The sequence below is a fragment of the Pseudophryne corroboree genome, chromosome 6, assembly GCF_028390025.1.
Source record: "Pseudophryne corroboree isolate aPseCor3 chromosome 6, aPseCor3.hap2, whole genome shotgun sequence".
Lineage (NCBI taxonomy): Eukaryota > Metazoa > Chordata > Amphibia > Anura > Myobatrachidae > Pseudophryne > Pseudophryne corroboree.
In genome coordinates this window covers 264,770,314-264,790,587 of record NC_086449.1, presented here as the reverse complement: position 1 = coordinate 264,790,587, position 20,274 = coordinate 264,770,314, and the positions used below count along the sequence as shown (strand labels likewise).

The following is a 20,274-nucleotide window of genomic DNA, read 5'->3' as shown; positions in this document are numbered from 1 at the left end:
CAAATAGAAAACCCCCAATATATACACTGGTGTGCGAGTGCGTGGTTTATAGATAGATAATGATGACTCGGAGTTGCCCAGCACTATACCTGCTACAATATACACAGCAGGTAGCACTGCAACTGTCAACAGCTATGCAGACAGAGCCGTCCAATAGGGATAAGTGCAGATGGTGTGCCCACATGAAAAGTGGGCAGTGTGCAAGGCACCGCCTTCCCTACTCTAGTTACGGCCCTGCACACAGCACCATAATATATTACATTATACACAGCCCCCTCCCCCATATTACACCCAGTACACACAGCACCATATTACATTACACACAGCATACACAGCCCCCCTCCATATTACACCCAGTACCACATTACATTTTACACAGCCCCCCATTTTACAACCAGTACCATATTAAATTGTATTATGCACAGCACACACAGTCCCTCCCCCACACCCATATTACACCCAATAGCATATTATATTACATTTTACACAGCCCCCCCCCATATCTCACACAGTGCCACATCCCATTACATTTTAGAACCCCCATATTACATCCAGTACCACATTTTTTTATACACAGCCCCCCTCCCCATATTACACTGCATTACCCTATGCACAGTGTACACCCCCTCCAGTATTACACCCAATTGCACATTATATAAAATTTTACACAGCCCCCCCATCATATTACACACAGTACCAACACAGCCACCTCTCCCCCATATTACACTGCATTATGCACAGCGTACACCCCCTCCCGTATTACACCCAATAGCATATTATATTACATGATACACAGCCCCCCCACCATATTACACACATTAGAACATTACATTTTACAAACTCACCCATATTACATCCAGTGACATTACAGTATACACAGCCCCCCCCATAACGCCCAGTACGTACTGCACCCACCTGGCTTTGTTGCTCCCTCCTGTGAAGAGCAGGGAGCCAGCCCGGGCCAGTGTGGTGAGGGAAGGCAGCACAGGAAAGCCACATCAGGAACCAGGAAGAGAAAAGCTGGGCCGATGCACGCACCCACTGTGAGTGTGGTGGGCGGGGCCAGCCACTGTGAAGCAAAGCCCTGCTCCACTCACTGTACATTCGGCTGCTCTGCTTACATTGCTGCCGCTCAGACTGCTCGGCTCTCAGACTGCACACAGCAGTTCGCCCACCGCTGCTCACAACCCCGCGGTGGCTGGCCATGATGTCTTTGGCGCAGGCTCCATCCCCCGCATTTCCGGATTTGCGCAGACCGGATTTACGGGGATAACAGTTGAAAACCGGGAGGCAGCAAATGTTTGCGGGGCAGCGGGAGGCTCATTTAAAAATCGGGAGCCTCACGCTGAATGCGGGAGGGTAGGCAAGCCTGGATTTGGGTGGGTTATACTGTTTCCATGCAGGGTAAATACTGTCTGCTTTATTTTTACACTGCAATTTGTATTTCAGTTTTAACATACTCCATCCAGATCTAACTCTCTCTGCACATGTAATATCTGCCCCCCCCCCCCCCCCCTGCAGTGCACATGGGCCCTCATTCCGAGTTGTTCGCTCGGTAAAAATCTTCGCATCGCAGCGATTTTCTGCTTAATGCGCATGCGCAATGTCCGCACTGCGACTGCGCCAAGTAAATTTGCTATGCACTTAGTAATTTTACTCACGGCTTTTTCATCGGTCTGGCGATCGTAATGTGATTGACAGGAAATGGGTGTTTCTGGGCGGAAACAGGCCTTTTTAGGGGCGTGTGGGAAAAAACGCTACCGTTTCCGGAAAAAACGCAGGAGTGGCCGTAGAAACGGAGGAGTGTCTGGGCAAACGCTGGGAGTGTTTGTGACGTCAAACCAGGAACGACAAGCACTGAACTGATCGCAGATGCCGAGTAAGTCTGAAGCTACTCAGAAACTGCTACGAGGTGTGTAATCGCAATATTGCGAATACATCGTTCGCAATTTTACTATGCTAAGATTCACTCCCAGTAGGCGTAGGCTTAGCGTGTGCAAAGCTGCTAAAAACGGCTTGCGAGCGAACAACTCGGAATGACCCCCCATGGTTTTGTCCGTCTGCTAACAAAGTTGCTGCTACGATCAACTCTGAATTAGGCCCAATGTTCCCTTCAGGATTTTCCCACTTCTCTGCACGGATTCAGTATGATATCCCGGGGTTTGGGATGCCTGCGGTCACATGACCAACCGCAGCATCCCTAAACTGAGAATTCCAACAGCTCTGGGGTTACGTACACTAACCCTTCCCTCACCCCTAGCCCTCCTGGTGTTGCGGGTAGGGCAAAGCCTAGGAGGGTGGCGTCTAGGACTAAATCTCAGGTGGTGGTGGTGGGGGGGAGTGGCTATGGCTTACTACCCTCCTAGTGCCTAACCCTCCCCTCAGCCCTAACTCCCACCCCGAAACTTACCTTTGGGATGCCGGATGTCAGTGTTCCAGCGCCGGTCTCCTGAGTGGTGTCGGGATTCCGGCGTCGTTCACATGACCACCGGCATTCCAACTGACGAAATACTGAATGCATCCCCTCCGCACACGTACACTTGCCAGAGACATCTAAAGGGCCCCATACACTATAATGATATGTCTGAGACATTCCCGGGAGTGATTCCATACGATTTTGTACTTTTGTGATATATATCGCATGCGATTGCTCAAGCCGCGATAAATCACATGCGAAGTATCATATGGTATACAATTGTACCATAGAATATACCTGATGAGCTGGATTAGAGGGATAGGTGGGCTGGAAGTGTACTGGAGAATGCCAGTCAAACTTGTGTGATACATCACATGCACAAAAAGAACACCATTTTCCATCCAATTCCATTAAATCAGTCGTGCAGCACTAGCGATCTAGGGGATCCGATACAACACTCACAGGACCGCACATCAGATCGGAAACACATACGATTTGACACTTTTCATATGGATATATTGCCGTAAAGGTCGTAAATGCATGAAATCACGCAAAATCGTTGTAGTGTATGGGGCCCTTTAGAGTAGAAAATATGTGTGCACCTTGATGCCAGTGCCGTAACTAGGCATTTTTGCGCTGTGTACAAGGAATGGCATTGGCGCCCCCCCACGCAAGAAAGGGGCAGTGTGCGCCGTAGGCGCGTGAAAAATATATAGGGGTATGGCTTCGTGGGGAAGGGGCGTGGCCACAAAATAATACCAATTCATACTACGGTGCACAGTAGTCTCCATTATTCAAATTACACTGCACAGTAGCGCCACTACACCAGGTAGAGCCCCTTTTACACATTACGGCAGACAGCGTCCCCCTTTTACACATTACGGCAGACAGCGTGCCCCTTTTTACACATTGCGGCAGACAGCGTCCCCTTTTTACACATAACGGCAGACAGCGTCCCCCTTTTCTCTATCGTCCTAGTGGATGCTGGGGTTCCTGAAAGGACCATGGGGAATAGCGGCTCCGCAGGAGACAGGGCACAAAAAGTAAAGCTTTAGGATCAGGTGGTGTGCACTGGCTCCTCCCCCTATGACCCTCCTCCAAGCCAGTTAGATTTTGTGCCCGGCCGAGAAGGGTGCAATTCTAGGTGGCTCTCATAAAGAGCTGCTTAGAGAGTTTAGCTTAGGTTTTTTATTTTACAGTGATTCCTGCTGGCAACAGGATCACTGCAACGAGGGACAGAGGGGAGAAGAAGTGAACTCACCTGCGTGCAGGATGGATTGGCTTCTTGGCTACTGGACATGAAGCTCCAGAGGGACGATCACAGGTACAGCCTGGATGGTCACCGGAGCCACGCCGCCGGCCCCCTCACAGATGCTGAAGCAAGAAGAGGTCCAGAATCGGCGGCTGAAGACTCCTGCAGTCTTCTTAAGGTAGCGCACAGCACTGCAGCTGTGCGCCATTTTCCTCTCAGCACACTTCACACGGCAGTCACTGAGGGTGCAGGGCGCTGGGGGGGGGCGCCCTGGGAGGCAAATGAAAACCTTTAAAAAGGCTAAAAATACCTCACATATAGCCCCAGAGGCTATATGGAGATATTTACCCCTGCCTAAATGTACTAAATAGCGGGAGACGAGCCCGCCGGAAAAGGGGCGGGGCCTATCTCCTCAGCACACGGCGCCATTTTCTGTCACAGCTCCGCTGGTCAGGAAGGCTCCCAGGTCTCTCCCCTGCACTGCACTACAGAAACAGGGTATAACAGAGAGGGGGGGCAAAATAAATGGCTATATATATATATATTAATATAAAAGCAGCTATAAGGGAGCACTTAATCATAAGGCTATCCCTGTCATATATAGCGCTTTTTGGTGTGTGCTGGCAGACTCTCCCTCTGTCTCCCCAAAGGGCTAGTGGGTCCTGTCTTCGTATAGAGCATTCCCTGTGTGTCTGCTGTGTGTCGGTACGTGTGTGTCGACATGTATGAGGACGATATTGGCGTGGAGGCGGAGCAATTGCCTGTAATGGTGATGTCACTCTCTAGGGAGTCGACACCGGAATGGATGGCTTATTTAGGAAATTACGTGATAATGTCAACACGCTGCAAAGTCGGTTGACGACATGAGACGGCCGACAAACAATTAGTACGGTCCAGACGTCTCAAAAACACCGTCAAGGGTTTTTAAAACGCCGTTTACTTTAGTCGGTCGACACAGACACAGACAGGGACACTGAATCCAGTGTCGACGGTGAATAAACAAACGTATTCCTTATTAGGGCCACACGTTAAAGGCAATGAAGGAGGTGTTACGTATTTCTGATACTACAAGTACCACAAAAGAGGGTATTATGTGGGATGTGAAAAAACTACCATAGTTTTTCCTGAATCAGATAAATTAAATAAAGTGTGTGAGCATTGGTGGTTCAGTGGTAGAATTCTCGCCTGCCACGCGGGAGGCCCGGGTTCGTTTCCCGGCCAATGCACCATGATGCGTGGGTTCCCCCCGATAGAAAATTATGGGCGGTATACCCTTTCCCGCCAGAAGTTAGGGCGCGTTGGGAAACACCCCTTAAGGTGGATAAGGCGCTCACACGCTTATCAAAACAAGTGGTGGTACCGTCTATAGATAGGGCCGTCCTCAAGGACCAGCTGACAAGGCTGGAAAATATAATAAAAAGTATATACACACATACTGGTGTTATACTGCGGCCAGCGATCGCCTCAGCCTGGATGTGCAGAGCTAGGGTGGCTTGGTCGGATTCCCTGACTAAAAATATTGATACCCTTGACAGGGACAGTATTTTATTGACTATAGAGCATTTCTATATATGCGAGATGCACAGAGGGATATTTGCACTCTGGCATCATGAATAAACGCGATGTCCATAACTGCCAGAAGATGTTATGGACACGACAGTGGTCAGGTGATGCAGATTCCAAACGGCACAGTATGGCCGTATAAAGGAAGAGGACTTGTTTGGGGTCGGTCCATCGGACCTGGTGGTCACGGCAACTGCTGGAAAATCCACCGTTTTTTACCCTAAGTCACATCTCTGCAGAAAAAGACACCGTCTTTTCAGCCTCAGTCCTCTCGTCCCTATAAGATCATATCTGCCCAGGGATAGAGGAAAGGGAAGAAGACTGCAGCAGGCAGCCCATTCCCAGGAACAGAAGCGTTCCACCGCGTCTGACAAGTTCTCAGCATGGCGCTGAGACCGTACAGGACCCCTGGATCCTACAAGTAGTATCCCGGGGGTACAGATGGGAATGTCGAGACGTTTCCCCTTCGCAGGCTCCTGAAGTCTGCTTTACCAAGTCTCCCTCCGACAAGGAGGTAGTATGGGAAAAAATTCACAAGCTGTATTCCCAGCAGGTGATAATTAAATTACCCCTCCTACTACAGAAAAGGGGTATTATTCCACACTATATTGTGGTACTGAAGCCAGAAGGCTAGGTGAGACTTATTCTAAAAAATTTTTTTTGAACACTTACAAAGGTTCAAATTAAGATGAAGTCACTCAGAGCAGTGATAACGAACCAGGAAGAAGGGGACTATATAGTGTCCCGGGACATCAGGGATGCTTACCTCTATGTCCCAAATTTGCCCTTCTCACTAAGGGTACCTCAGGTTCGTGGTGCAGAACTGTCACTATCAGTTTCAGACGCTGCCGTTTGGATTGTCCACGGCACCCCGGGGTCTTTACCAAGGTAATGGCCGAAATGATGATTCTTCTTCGAAGAAAAGGCGTCTTAATTATCCCTTACTTGGACGATCTCCTGATAGGGGCATAGTCCAGGGAACAGTTGGAGGTCGGAGTAGCACTATCTCGGATACTGCTACAATCAGCACGGGTGGATTCTAAATATTCCAAAATCGCAGCTGATCCCGACGACACGTCTGCTGTGCCTAGGGATGATTCTGGACACAGTCCAGAAAAAGGTGTTTCTCCCGGAAGAGAAAGCCAGGGAGTTTTCCGAGCAAGTCAGGAACCTCCTAAAAACAGTGCATCATTGCACAAGGGTCCTGGTAAAAATGGTGGCTTCCTACGAAGCAATTCCATTCGGCAGATTTCACGTAAGAACTTTTCAGTGGGATCTGCTGGAAAAATGGTCCGGATCGCATCTTCAGATGCATCAGCGGATAACCCAATATCCAAGGACAAGGGTGTCTCTCCTGTGGTGGTTATAGAGTGCTCATCTTCTAGAGGGCCGCAGATTCGGCATTCAGGATTGGATGCTGGTAACCACGGAGCCCAGCCTGAGAGGCTGGGGAGCAGTCACACAAGGGAAAAATTTCCAGGGAGTGTGATCAAGTATGGAGACTTTTCTCCACATAAATATACTGGAGCTAAGGGTAAATTTATAATGCTCTAAGCTTAGCAAGACCTCTGCTTCAAGGTCAGCCGGTATTGATCCAGTGGGAAAAACATCACGGCAGTCGCCCACGTAAACAGACAGGGCGACACAAGAAGCAGGAGGGCAATGGCAGAAACTGCAAGGACTTTTCGCTGGGCGGAAAATCATGTGATAACACTGTCAGCAGTTTTTCATCCCGGGAATGGAAACTGGGAAGCAGACTTCCTCAGCACGACCTCCACCCGGGAGAGTGGAAACTTCATTGAGAAGTTTTTTCCACATGATTGTAAACCGTTGGGAAATACCAAAGGTGGACATGATGGCGTCCCGTCTGAACAAAAAATGGGACAGGTATTGCGCCAGGTCAAGAGACTCTCAGGCAATAGATGTGGACGTTTCTGGTAACACCGTGGGTGTACCAGTCGGTGTATGTGTTCCCTCCTCTGCTTCTCATACCTAAGGTGCTGAGAATTATAAGACGTAGAGGAGTAAGAACTATACTCATGGCTCCGGATTGGCCAAGAAGGACTTGGTACCCGGAACTTCAAGAGATGCTTACAGAGGTCTTATGGCCTCTGCCGCTAAGAAGGGACTTGCTTCAGCAAGTACCATGTCTGTTCCAAGACTTACCGCAGCTGCGTTTGTCGGCATGGCGATGGAAAGCCGGATCCTAAAGGAAAAAAGGCATTCCGGAAGAGGTCATTCCTACCCTGGTCAAAGCCAGAAAGGAGGTGACCGCACAACATTATCACCACGTGTGGCGAAAATATGTTGCGTGGTGTGAGGCCAGGAAGGCCCCACAAAGAAATTTCAACTCGGTCGTTTCCTGCATTTCCTGCAAACAGGAGTGTCTATGGGCCTCAAATTGGGGTCCATTAAGGTTCAAATTCGGCCCTGTAAATTTTCTTCCAGAAAGAATTGGCTTCAGTTCCTGAAGTCCAGAAGTTTGTCAAGGGAGTATTGCATATACAAACCCCTTTTTTGTGCCTCCAGTGGCACTGTGGGATCTCAACGTAGTTCTGGGATTCCTCAAATCACATTGGTTTAAAACCAGTCAAATATGTGGATTTGAAGCATCTCACATAAAAAGTGACCATGCTCTTGGCCCTGGCCTGGACCAGGCGAGTGTCAAATTGGTGGTTTTTTCTCAAAAAAGCCCATATCTGTTTGTCCATTCGGACAGGGCAGAGCTGCGGACTCGTCCCCAGTTCTCTCCCTAAGGTGGTGTCAGTGTTTCACCTGAACCAGCTTATTGTGGTGCCTTGCACCTACTAGGGACTTGGAGGACTCCAAGTTGCTAGAAGTTGTCAGGGCCCTGAAAATATGTTCCAGGACAGCTGGAGTCAGAAAATCTGACTCGCTGTTTATACTGTATGCACCCAACAAGTTGGGTGCGCCTGCTTCTAAGCAGTCGATTGCTCGTTGGATTTGTAACACAATTCAACTTGCACATTCTGAGGCAGGCCTGCCACAGTCTAAATCGGTTAAGGCCCATTCCACAAGGAAGGTGGGCTCATCTTGGGCGGCTGCCCGAGAGGTCTCGGCATTACAACTCTGCCGAGCAGATACGTGGTCAGGGGAGAACACGTTTGTAAAATTCTACAAATTTGATATCCTGGCAAAAGAGGACCTGGAGTTCTCTCATTCGGTGCTGCAGAGTCATCCGCACTCTCCCGCCCGTTTGGGAGCTTTGGTATAATCCCCATGGTCCTTTCAGGAACCCCAGCATCCACTAGGACGATAGAGAAAATAAGAATTTACTTACCGATAATTCTATTTCTCGGAGTCCGTAGTGGATGCTGGGCGCCCATCCCAAGTGCGGATTATCTGCAATACTTGTACATAGTTACAAAAATCGGGTTATTATTGTTGTGAGCCATCTTTTCAGAGGCTCCGCTGTTATCATACTGTAACTGGGTTTAGATCACAAGTTGTACGGTGTGATTGGTGTGGCTGGTATGAGTCTTACCCGGGATTCAAAATTCCTCCCTTATTGTGTACGCTCGTCCGGGCACAGTACCTAACTGGCTTGGAGGAGGGTCATAGGGGGAGGAGCCAGTGCACACCACCTGATCCTAAAGCTTTACTTTTTGTGCCCTGTCTCCTGCGGAGCCGCTATTCCCCATGGTCCTTTCAGGAACCCCAGCATCCACTACGGACTCCGAGAAATAGAATTATCGGTAAGTAAATTCTTATTTTTACACATTATGGCAGACAGCGTCCCCTTTTTACACATTACGGCAGACAGCGTCCCCCTTTTTACACATTACGGCAGACAGCGTCCCCTTTTTATACATTACGGCAGACAGCGTCCCCTTTTTACACATTACGGCAGACAGCGTCCCCTTTTTACACATCACAGCAGACAGCGTAGAGCGCAGAGTAGGGAGCAATGTTGGTGGGTAAGTGAGGGTGACAGAGAGGGTGGGTGTAGGGATCAGTGAGGGTGAGAGAAGAGAGTAGTGAGGGTAGCAGAGAGTGGGTGTAATGAACAGTGAGGGACATCAGTGTGGACTGTGAAGGCGCTGAGCAAAGTGTGTGTTCCCAACTTCCAGCTGTAACACCCCCACCCCGCTCTGTGACTCACCCCATGCTGCCTCCGCTCCTGTGCTGGACTCTTCCTCTGGCAGGCCATGTGTTGCGACACTGCCGAGTGCAAGGTCGCACAGCAGTTCTCTCAGGGGTGCAGTCAGGAAGGGGGGGGATGCAGCGCTGCAGCGTTTGTGGCCACTCCCAACGCCGAGATGTGCTGCTGTAGTGAGCTGCTGGCTGCTCCTCTTCTCCGTCGTCCTGCTGCCGCTCCCAGAATGCCATGCGCATCCCCGGCTTGAAACGCTGGGAGGGAGCACAGCGCAGCGCTGCTGTTTCCAAATTTGGCTGACAGCGACGGGGGACGGCGGCGCCTACAGGGTAAATACTAATACCCTGCTTGCCCGCTTCCTGTGTGTGCTAGCGGGTGCGCCCCCAGTGCACATGCGCTGTGTGCAATGCAGCTCTAGCACACACCTAGTTACTGCGCTGGTCGGGGGTGCTACGGATAGAGAAGGGGTGGTTAGAGCTGTGAAGAGAGAGAGAGCAGGAGAAGGGAATCTGGGTGGGGAACAGGGGGGTGAGGATGCTGTGGATGGAGGAGGGGGTTGGAGCTGTGAGAAGAGAGAGCCAGAAGAGAGGAATCTGGGTGGGGGACAGGGGTGTTACGAATGGAGAAGGGGGGGGGGGGGGCGATTAGAGATGTGAAGAGAGAGAGAGAGCAGTAGAGGGGAATCTGGGTGGGAGACAGAGGGTCGGGGTGCTACGGATGTAGAAGGGGGGGTTAGGGGCTGTGAAGATATTTATTTGAGGGGTGCATACGATTACACACACATATATACATAATGTGTATGTATATATATATATATATATATATATATATATATATACAGGTTGAGTATCCCTTATCCAAAATGCTTGGGACCAGAGGTATTTTGGATATCGGATTTTTCCGTATTTTGGAATAAATGCATACCATAATGAGATATCATGGTGATAGGACCTAAATCTAAGCACAGAATGCATTTATGTTTCATATACACCTTATACACACAGCCTGAAGGTAATTTTAGCCAATATTTCTCTGACGTCCTAGTGGATGCTGGGACTCCGTAAGGACCATGGGGATATAGCGGCTCCGCAGGAGACAGGGCACAATAATAAAAGCTTTAGGATCAGGTGGTGTGCACTGGCTCCTCCCCCTATGACCCTCCTCCAAGCCTCAGTTAGATTTTTGTGCCCGACGAGAAGGGTGCAATCTAGGTGGCTCTCCTGAGCTGCTTAGAATAAAAGTTTAAGTTAGGTTTTTTTATTTTCAGTGAGTCCTGCTGGCAACAGGCTCACTGCTACGAGGGACTTAGGGGAGAGAAGTAAACTCACCTGCGTGCAGGATGGATTTGCTTCTTAGGCTACTGGACACCATTAGCTCCAGAGGGATCGAACACAGGCCCAGCCATGGAGTCCGGTCCCGGAGCCGTGCCGCCGACCCCCCTTGCAGATGCCGAAGTTGAAGAGGTCCAGAAACAGGCGGCAGAAGACTTTCAGTCTTCATAAGGTAGCGCACAGCACTGCAGCTGTGCGCCATTGTTGTCAGCACACTTCACCAACAGTCACCAACTGTCACTGAGGGTACAGGGCGCTGGGGGGGGCGCCCTGGGCAGCAATGTATAATACCTTTTTATGGCTAAAATACATCACATATAGCCCTTGAGGCTATATGGATGTATTTAACCCCTGCCAGATCTCACAAACTCCGGGAGAAGAGCCCGCCGAAAAGGGGGCGGGGCCTATTCTCCTCAGCACACGGCGCCATTTTCCTGCTCAGCTCTGCTGTGAGGAAGGCTCCCAGGCTCTCCCCTGCACTGCACTACAGAAACAGGGTTAAAACAGAGAGGGGGGGCACTTATTTGGCGATATGATTACATATATAAAAATGCTATAAGGGAAAACACTTGTATAAGGGGTTGTCCCTGTATAATTATAGCGTTTTTGGTGTGTGCTGGCAAACTCTCCCTCTGTCTCCCCAAAGGGCTAGTGGGGTCCTGTCCTTTATCAGAGCATTCCCTGTGTGTGTGATGTGTGTCGGTACGTGTGTGTCGACATGTAGGAGGACGATGTTGGTGAGGAGGCGGAGCAAATTGCCTGTATTGGTGATGTCACTCTCTAGGGAGTCGACACTGGAATGGATGGCTTATTTAGGAATTACGTGATAATGTCAACACGCTGCAAGGTCGGTTGACGACATGAGACGGCCGGCAAACAAATTAGTACCTGTCCAGGCGTCTCAGACACCGTCAGGGGCTTGTAAAAACGCCCATTTACCTCAGTCGGTCGACACAGACACGGACACTGACTCCAGTGTCGACGGTGAAGAAACAAACGTATTTTCCTTTAGGGCCACACGTTTCATGTTAAGGGCAATGAAGGAGGTGTTACATATTTCTGATACTACAAGTACCACAAATAAGGGTATTATGTAGGGTGTGAATAAACTACTTGTAGTTTTTCCTGAATCAGATAAATTAAATGAAGTGTGTGATGATACGTGGGTTTCCTCCGATAGAAAATTATTGGCGGTATACCCTTTCCCGCCAGAAGTTAGGGCGAGTTGGGAAACACACCTTAGGGTGGATAAGGCGCTCACACGCTTATAAAAACAAGGGGCGTTACCGTCTCCAGATACGGCAGCCCTCAAGGAGCCAGCTGATAGGAAGCTGAAAAATATCCTAAAAGTATATACACACATACTGGTGTTATACTACGACCAGCAATCGCCTCAGCCTGGATGTGCAGAGCTGAGGGGGCTTGGTCGGATTTCCTGACTGAAAATATTGATACCCTTGACATTATTGACTATAGATGCATTTCTATATATGCGAGATGCGCAGAGGGATATTTGCATTCTGGCATCAAGAGTAAATGTGATGTCCATATCTGCCAGACGAAGACACGACAGTGGTCAGGTGATGCAGATTCCAGACGGCACATGGAAGTATTGCCGTATAAAGGGGCGGTCCATCGGACCTGGTGGCCATGGCAACAGCTGAAAAATCCACCTTTTGTTACCCCAAGTCACATCTCAGCAGAAAAGGACACAGTCTTTTCAGTCTCAGTCCTTTCGTCCCCATAAGGGCAGGCGGGCAAAAGGGCCAGTCATATCTGCCCAGGGGTAGGGAAAGGGAAGAAGACTGCAGCAGGCAGCCCATTCCCAGGAACAGAAGCCCTCCACAGCTTCTGCCAAGTCCGCAGCATGACGCTGGGGCCGTACAAGCGGACTCAGGTGCGGTAGGGGGTCATCTCAAGAGTTTCAGCACGCAGGGGGCTCACTCACAAGTGGACTCCTGGATCCTACACGTAGTATCCCAGGTGTACATTGGAAATTCGAGACGTCTCCCCCTCACAAGTTCCTGAAGTCTGCTTTACCAACGTCTCCCTCCGACAGGGAGGCAGTATTGGGAACAATTCACAGGCTGTATTCCCAGCAGGTGATAATCAAAGTACCCCTTCTACAACAAGGGAAGGGGTATTATTCCACACTATATTGTGGTACTGAAGCCAGACGGCTCGGTGAGATCTGAAATATTTGAACACTTACATACAAGCGTTCAAATCAAGATGGAGTCACTCAGAGTAGTGATAGCGAACCAGGAAGAAGGGGACGATATGGTGTCACTGGATATCAGGGACGCTTACCTACATGTCCAAATTTGCCTTCTCACCAAGGGTACCTCAGGTTCGTGGTACAGAACTGTCACTATCAGTTCAGACGCTGCCGTTTGGATTGTCCACGGCACCCCGGGTCTTTACCAAGGTAATGGCCGAAATTATGATTCTTCTTAAAAGAAATATGGACGCTTTCCTGATAAGGGAAAGGTCCAGAGAACAGTTGGAGGTCGGAGTAGCACTATCTTAAGTAGTTCTACGACAGCACGAGTGGATTCTAAATATTCCAAAATCGCAGTTTTTTCCGACGACACGTCTACTGTTCCTAGGGATGATTCTGGACACAGTCCAGAAAAGGATGTTTTCTCCCGGAGAAGAAAGCCAGGGAGTTATCCGAGCTAGTCAGGAACCTCCTAAAACCAGGAAAAGTATCAGTGCATCATTGCACAAGGATCCTGTGAAAAATGGTGGTTTCTTACAAAAGATCCCATTCGGTAGATTTCACGCAAGAACCTTTCCGTGGGATCTGCTGGAAAAATGGTCCGGATCGCATCTTCAGATGCATCAGCGGATAACCCTGTCTCCAAGGACAAGGGTGTTTCTTCTGCGGTGGCTGCAGAGTGCTCATCTATGAAAGGGCCGCAGATTCGGCATTCAGGACTGGGTACTGGTGACCACGGATGCCAGCCTGAGTGGCTGGGGAGCAGTCACACAAGGAAAAAATTTCCAGAGAGTGTGATCAAGTCTGGAGACTTCTCTCCACATAAATATACTGGAGCTAAGGGCAATTTACAATGCTCTAAGCTTAGCAAGACCTCTGCTTCAAGGTCAGCCGGTATTGATCCAGTGGGACAACATCACGGCAGTCGCCCACGTAAACAGACAGGGCGGCACAAGAAGCAGGAGGGAAATGGCAGAAACTACAAGGATTCTTCGCTGGGCGAGAAATCATGTGATAACACTCTCAGCAGTGTTCATTCCGGGAGTGGAAAACTGGGAAGCAGACTTCCTCAGCAGGCATGACCTCCACCCGGGAGAGTGGGGACTTCATCGGGAAGTCTTCCACATGATTGTAAACCGTTGGGAAAAACCAAAGGTGGACATGATGGCGTCCCGCCTGAACAAAAAACTAGACAGATATTGCGCCAGGTCAAGGGACCCTCAGGCAATAGCGGTGGACGCTCTGGTAACACTGTGGGTGTACCAGTCAGAGTATGTGTTCCCTCTTATGCCTCTCATACCAAAAGTACTGAGAATCATAAGAGGGAGATGAGTAAGAACGATACTCGTGGTTCCGGATTGGCCAAGAAGGACTTGGTACCCGAAACTTCAAGAGATGTTCACGGAAGACCCGTGGCCTCTACCTTTAAGAAAGGACCTGCTCCAGCAGGGGCCTTGTCTGTTCCAAGACTTACCGCGGCCGCGTTTGACGGCATGGCGGTTGAACGCCGGATCCTGAAAGGGCATTCCAGATGAAGTCATCCCTACCCTGGTCGAAGATAGGAAGGATGTAACCGCAAAACATTTTCACCGCATTTGGTGAAGATATGTTGCGTGGTGTGAGGCCAAGAAGGCCCCTACAGAGGAATTCCAACTGGGTCGTTTCCTACATTTCCTGAAAACAGGACTGTCTATGGGCCTAAAATTAGGGTCCATTAAGGTTCAAATTTCGGCCCTGTCGAATTTCTTCCAGAAAGAACTGGCTTTAGTGCCTGACGTTCAGATGTTTGTAAAAGGGGTACTGCATATACAGCCTCCTTTTGTGCCCCAGTGGCATCTTGGGATCTCAATGTTGTTTTGAGTTTCCTAAAGTCACATTGGTTTGAACCACTCACCACTGTGGACTTAAAATATCTCACATGGAAGGTGACGATGCTATTAGCCCTGGCTTCAGCCAGGCGTGTGTCAGAATTGGCGGCTTTATCATATATAAAGCCCTTACTTAATTTTTCATTCTGACAGGGCAGAATTGAGGACTCGTCCTCAATTTCTCCTTAAGGTGTTTTCTGTTTTTCACATGAACCAACCTATTGTGGTACCTGCGGGTACTAGGGACTTGGAGGACTCCAAGTTAATTGACGTTGTCAGGGCCCTGAAAAATATGTTTCCAGGACGGCTGGAGTCAGAAAATCTGACTCGCTGTTTAGCCTGTATGCACCCAACAAGATGGGTGCTCCTGCTTCTAAGCAGACGATTGCTCGCTGGATTTGTAATACAATTCAGTTTACACATTCTGTGGCAGGCCTGCCACAGCCAAAATCTGTAAAAGCCCATTCCAAAAGGAAGGGGGCTCATCTTGGGCGACTGCCCGAGGGGTCTCGGCTTTACAACTTTGCCGAGCAGTTACTTGGTCAGGGGCAAACACGTTTGCTAAATTCTACAAATTTGATACCCTGGCTGAGGAGGACATGGAGTTCTCTCATTCGGTGCTGCAGGGTCATCCGCACTCTCCCGCCCGTTTGGGAGCTTTGGTATAATCCCCATGGTCCTTACGGAGTCCCAGCATCCACTAGGACGTCAGAGAAAATAAGATTTTACTTACCGATAAATCTATTTCTCGTAGTCCGTAGTGGATGCTGGGCGCCCATCCCAAGTGCGGATTGTCTGCAATACTTGTACATAGTTATTGTTACAAAAATCGGGTTATTCTTGTTGTGAGCCGTCTTTTCAGAGGCTCCTTCGTTGTTATCATACTGTTAACTGGGTTCAGATCACAGGTTGTACGGTGTGATTGGTGTGGCTGGTATGAGTCTTACCCGGGATTCAATATCCTTCCTTATTATGCACGCTCGTCCGGGCACAGTATCCTAACTGAGGCTTGGAGGAGGGTCATAGGGGGAGGAGCCAGTGCACACCACCTGATCCTAAAGCTTTTATTATTGTGCCCTGTCTCCTGCGGAGCCGCTATATCCCCATGGTCCTTACGGAGTCCCAGCATCCACTACGGACTACGAGAAATAGATTTATCGGTAAGTAAAATCTTATTTTTTAATAACTTTGTGCATTAAACAAAGTGTGTCTACATTCACACAATTCATTTATGTTTCATATACACCTTGGCCCTCATTCCGAGTTGTTCGCTCGCAAGCGGATTTTAGCAGATTTGCTCATGCTAAGCCGCCGCCTACTGGGAGTGAATCTTAGCATCTTAAAATTGCGAACGATGTATTCGCAATATTGCGATTACACACCTCGTAGCAGTTTCTGAGTAGCTCCAGACTTACTCGGCATATGCGATCAGTTCAGCGCTTGTCGTTCCTGGTTTGACGTCACAAACACACCCAGCGTTCGCCCAGACACTCCTCCGTTTCTCCGGCCACTCCTGCGTTTTTTCCGGAAACGGTAGCGTTTTTTCCCACACGCCCATAAAACGGCCTGTTTCCGCCCAGTAACACCCATTTCCTGTCAATCACATTACGATCGCCAGAACGATGAAAAAGCTGTGAGTAAAATTCCTAACTACATAGCAAATTTACTTGGCGCAGTCGCAGTGCGGACATTGCGCATGCGCATTAAGCGGAAAATCGCTGCGATGCGAAGATTTTTACCGAGCGAACAACTCGGAATGAGGGCCCTTATACACACAGCTTGAAGGTCATTTAATACAATATTTTTAATAACTTTGTGTCTTAAACAAAGTTTGTGTACATTGAGCCATCAGAAAACAAAGGTTTCACTATCTCACTCTCACTCAAAAAAGTCCGTATTTCGGAATATTCCGTATTTCGGATATGGGATACTCAACCTGTATGTATATATATATATATAATAAGAATTTACTTACCGATAATTCTATTTCTCATAGTCCGTAGTGGATGCTGGGAATTCCGTAAGGACCATGGGGAATAGCGGCTCCGCAGGAGACTGGGCACAAATAGAAAGCTTTAGTACTACCTGGTGTGCACTGGCTCCTCCCCCTATGACCCTCCTCCAAGCCTCAGTTAGGATACTGTGCCCCGACGAGCGTACACAATAAGGAAGGATTTTGAATCCCGGGTAAGACTCATACCAGCCACACCAATCACACCGTATAACTTGTGATCTGAACCCAGTTAACAGTATGATAAACAGAGGAGCCTCTAGAAAAGATGGCTCACTACAACAATAACCCGATTTAGTTAACAATAACTATGTACAAGTATTGCAGACAATCCGCACTTGGGATGGGCGCCCAGCATCCACTACGGACTATGAGAAATAGAATTATCGGTAAGTAAATTCTTATTTTCTCTGACGTCCTAGTGGATGCTGGGAACTCCGTAAGGACCATGGGGATTATACCAAAGCTCCCAAACGGGCGGGAGAATGCGGATGACTCTGCAGCACCGAATGAGAGAACTCCAGGTCCTCCTCAGCCAGGGTATCAAATTTGTAGAATTTAGCAAACGTGTTTGCCCCTGACCAAGTAGCTGCTCGGCAAAGTTGTAAAGCCGAGACCCCTCGGGCGGCCGTCCAAGATGAGCCCACTTTCCGTGTGGAATGGGCTTTTACAGATTTTGGCTGTGGCAGGCCTGCCACAGAATGTGCAAGCTGAATTGTACTACAAATCCAACGAGCAATAGTCTGCTTAGAAGCAGGAGCACCCAGCTTGTTGGGTGCATACAGGATAAACAGCGAGTCAGATTTTCTGACTCCAGCCGTCCTGGAAACATATATTTTCAGGGCCCTGACAACGTCTAGCAACTTGGAGTCCTCCAAGTCCCTAGTAGCCGCAGGCACCACCATAGGTTGGTTCAGGTGAAACGCTGAAAACACCTTAGGGAGAAACTGAGGACGAGTCCTCAATTCCGCCCTGTCCGAATGGAAAATCAGATAAGGGCTTTTACAGGATAAAGCCGCCAATTCTGACACGCGCCTGGCCCAGGCCAGGGCCAACAGCATGACCACCTTCCATGTGAGATATTTTAACTCCACAGATTTAAGTGGTTCAAACCAATGTGACTTTTGGAACCCAAAAACTACATTGAGATCCCAAGGTGCCACTGGAGGCACAAAAGGAGGCTGTATATACAGTACCCCTTTTACAAACGTCTGAACTTCAGGGACTGAAGCTAGTTCTTTTTGGAAGAAAATTGACAGGGCCGAAATTTGAACCTTAATGGACCCCAATTTCAGGCCCATAGACACTCCTGTTTGCAGGAAATGTAGGAATCGACCCAGTTGAAATTCCTCCGTCGGGCCTTACTGGCCTCGCACCACGCAACATATTTTCGCCAAATGCGGTGATAATGTTTTGCGGTTACATCCTTCCTGGCTTTGATCAGGATAGGGATGACTTCATCCGGAATGCCTTTTTCCTTCAGGATCCGGCGTTCAACCGCCATGCCGTCAAACGCAGCCGCGGTAAGTCTTGGAACAGACAGGGTCCTTGCTGGAGCAGGTCCCTTCTTAGAGGTAGAGGCCATGGATCCTCCGTGAGCATCTCTTGAAGTTCCGGTTACCAAGTCCTTCTTGGCCAATCCGGAGCCACGAATATAGTGCTTACTCCTCTCCATCTTATAATTCTCAGTACCTTGTGTATGAGAGGCAGAGGATGGAACACATACACTGACCGGTACACCCACGGTGTTACCAGAGCGTCTACAGCTATTGCCTGAGGGTCCCTTGACCTGGCGCAATACCTGTCGAGTTTTTTCTGCTGAGGAAGTCTGCTTCCCAGTTGTCCATTTCCGGAATGAACACTGCTGACAGTGCTATCACATGATTTTCCGCCCAGCGAAGAATCCTTGCAGCTTCTGCCATTGCCCTCCTGCTTCTTGTGCCACCCTGTCTGTTTACGTGGGTGACTGCCGTGATGTTGTCCGACTGGATCAACACCGGCTGACCTTGAAGCAGAGGTCTTGCTAAGCTTAGAGCATTGTAAATGGCCCTTAGCTTCAGGATATTTATGTGAAGTGATGTCTCCAGGCTTGACCATAAGCCCTGGAAATTCCTTCCCTGTGTGACTGCTCCCCAGCCTCGCAGGCTGGCATCCGTGGTCACCAGGACCCAGTCCTGAATGCCGAATCTGCGGCCCTCTAGAAGATGAGCACTCTGCAACCACCACAGGAGGGACACCCTTGTCCTTGGTGACAGGGTTATCCGCTGATGCATCTGAAGATGCGACCCGGACCATTTGTCCAGCAGGTCCCACTGGAAAGGTCTTGCGTGGAATCTGCCGAATGGGATTGCTTCGTAGGAAGCCACCATTTTTCCCAGAACCCTTGTGCATTGATGCACTGAGACTTGGCTCGGTTTTAGGAGGTTCCTGACTAGCTCGGATAACTCTCTGGCTTTCTCCTCCGGGAGAAACACCTTTTTCTGGACTGTGTCCAGGATCATCCCTAGGAACAGAAGACGAGTCGTCGGAACCAGCTGCGATTTTGGAATATTGAGAATCCAACCGTGCTGCCGCAACACTACCTGAGATAGTGCTACACCGACCTCCAACTGTTCTCTGGATCTTACCCTTATCAGGAGATCGTCCAAGTAAGGGATAACTAAAACTCCCTTCCTTCGAAGGAGTATCATCATTTCGGCCGTTACCTTGGTAAAGACCCGGGGTGCCGTGGACCATCCAAACGGCAGCGTCTGAAACTGATAGTGACAGTTCTGTACCACAAACCTGAGGTACCCTTGGTGAGAAGGGTAAATTTGGACATGAAGGTAAGCATCCTTGATGTCCCGAGACATCATGTAGTCCCCTTCTTCCAGGTTCGCAATCACTGCTCTGAGTGACTCCATCTTGAATTTGAACCTCCGTATGTAAGTGTTCAAAGATTTTAGATTTAGAATCGGTCTCACCGAGCCGTCCGGCTTCGGTACCACAACAGTGTGGAATAATACCCCGTTCCCTGTTGCAGGAGGGGTACCTTGATTATCACCTGCTGGGAATACAGCTTGTGAATGGCTTCCAAAACTGCCTCCCTGTCAGAGGGAGACGTCGGTAAAGCCGACTTTAGGAAAACGGCGAGGGGGAGACGTCTCGAATTCCAATTTGTACCCCTGAGATATCACCTGAAGGATCCAGGGGTCTACTTGCGAGTGAGCCCACTGCGCGCTGAAATTCATTGAGACGGGCCCCCACCGTGCCTGAGTCTGCTTGTAAAGCCCCAGCGTCATGCTGAGGGCTTGGCAGAGGCGGGAGAGGGCTTCTGTTCCTGGGAACTGGCTGATTTCTGCAGCCTTTTTCCTCTCCCTCTGTCACGGGGCAGAAATGAGGAACCTTTTGCCCGCTTGCCCTTCTGGGAACGAAAGGACTGCGCCTGATAATACGGCGTCTTCTTATGTTGAGAGGCGACCTGGGCTACAAACGTGGATTTCCCAGCTGTTGCCG

The 20,274-nt window shown here is 49.3% G+C and overlaps 1 protein-coding gene and 1 non-coding gene across 2 annotated transcripts in view; both read left to right on the top strand.

The window, feature by feature from the left end:
• PDE8A (phosphodiesterase 8A) overlaps nucleotides 1–20,274 on the top strand; it is a 462,427-nt gene that overhangs the window by 134,667 nt on the left and 307,486 nt on the right. The window lies entirely within an intron of this gene.
• Nucleotides 4,824–4,894, top strand: TRNAG-GCC (transfer RNA glycine (anticodon GCC)). The gene has a single exon. It is a non-coding gene; the product is annotated as a tRNA-Gly (tRNA).